A 2,128-nucleotide genomic window follows, 5' to 3' on the forward strand; every position below is an offset into this window, starting at 1 on the left:
AACGAAAGTGCCAGAAACCGCGGCCATCGATGGCCAAATCCTGCCGAAAGGATAACTCACCCGCCTGTCAGTCCTTCGCTAGAGCGAGCGCAAGGACTGTGTCACGGCTCTACAGCTATAAACACCTCTGCTCTGCAAGTCTGCACATACAGTAGGCTGGAGCAGGCACATTAAGTGAGGAGAAATTTAGAGATCAGAAATATTTCCAAATGATAGCTTTAAAGTTGGGGATCAGCAGAGCTTGAACATCTGACTTCAATTCTAAACTATTTTTGATGAGCGGATGTTGATGCAGTACCCCGAAAACACTTACAGTTTCTGTTCAAAATGGTATTCTTCAGTAACGATAGAGCTGTTATGTACGAACTGCTAAACAGAGGCTGCACCTCCGCTGCTGAATGGATGAAAAGTTGGACCAGGCAGAGGAGAAATAAACTAAATCATTCTCTTTGAATAGACAGAGTCGGATTTGCCACTACCTTACATCTTTATGTAAGGTAGTTTTACATTTACATTTTACATTTAGATCATGTCTATGTAGGGTAACTTTTAAGAAAATTAAGTTATAAATGCACAATAAATCCATCTAGAAAAATTCCTTGCCTATGAAGAACAGAAAGTAATTTTAATTTGTAAAGTAATAAAAGCTGAATGCCAAATTGTGACGCTAAAATTGAAGTCAGAAGTTATATGGAGACAGGTTTTCAGAAGCAGTAATTTTCTGATGTAATATTTGAAAATGATCAATTCAAATTCTGCTTTTGAAAAGTTTTCTGAGCTTTGATCTTGCTCCAAGTTTAGTCCAGAACAACAATTATACGGCTGACATTAAAAGTCTCAAAACAAAGTGATTTATAATGGAAACACAGAAAATAAATCACTATTTCAGAACTTCCTAACACGCCACAGATTAGATCCAGAAGGTCAGACAAAGTTGTCATTGAGTATTTGAGCTCTCCCTGCTGCAGCTGAGGACCACAACACACAGAAAAGTGAATTCAGTTAATGAACTCAATCAAACATACACAATGACTCGCACCTTCCTGAGTATCATTGCTCTTTCGGAGAGGCACGCAAAGATTATACCCTACAACAACCGTAACATGACCACAGTCAGTAACTTGCAGCAAGTTGAGAAGCAAGGCTTCCTCTGGCTGGAACAAGTAGATACATTCACCAACGCCCTGCCGAAGAGTATTTGACCACCGAAATGAGAAGTCATTAACATTCTGAATTAATGGGCTTAGTGGTTTTCAAATTAGGTATTTTCATGATGGACATGGTGTGGATTCAGCAAAGTTTGCCCTTTAACAAATACAGCTTCAATTTCAAAGATTTGATAGGCTTAATACCATTAGGGAACCATTACCGATTTTATGCTGTTGTTGTTACTGCTTTAACTATCAGTTTCTGAACCAAAAATTGCAGACAGTTGGCTTGACCAAGAGTCAAGGTTTAGGAATGCAAAAGCAAATCCAAGGTACAGATGAGCTTCAGATGTGGACAGGCTTCACAGGGTTTAATAGGCTCTCCAGAGTTTGTCAGGTCCCAGAGATTTGTGGGGTGCGCGCGCGCGTTTGTTTCATTGTGGTTTTTGTTTGTTTGAAACACTGCTGGCCTCAGCCAGAGCCTTCGGAATCTATACGGGCAGTTATTGCATGCAACAATTAAAAAAACCTCACAACAACCTTTCCTGGTTTATTGTATACAATTTACAAAAAAACAAAACAAATGAAAATGATGTTCTTAATAAGCAATCCTTGATCACCACCACGTGCTTCTAAAACAGCCAGATGTTCACAGTTTAAGAAGCCAAATAACACTACTACTTTTTGTAAACGTTAATGGTGAAAGAACAATAATAATGGTTTTAGTCAATCATCATTAGTACTTGAAAGAACAAATATAAATTAAATAAGACTTAAAAAACTTGTACAATAAAATCCACTATAAACAAAGCTAATTAAAAAGAACTGCTCTCAACCTGTGTTGTGGGTTTCATCTTGTTTTAAAATTAAAAGCAGTATTTATTTTTCTGAAGCATCCAAATGAATGTTCACATCCAGATGTCCTTACAAAGAAACACGATCTTCGTTCTTTCCTCATTTTTTAACGTTTATATTATGTT

The sequence above is a fragment of the Tauraco erythrolophus genome, chromosome 2, assembly GCF_009769465.1.
Source record: "Tauraco erythrolophus isolate bTauEry1 chromosome 2, bTauEry1.pri, whole genome shotgun sequence".
Classification (NCBI taxonomy): Eukaryota; Metazoa; Chordata; class Aves; order Musophagiformes; family Musophagidae; genus Tauraco; species Tauraco erythrolophus.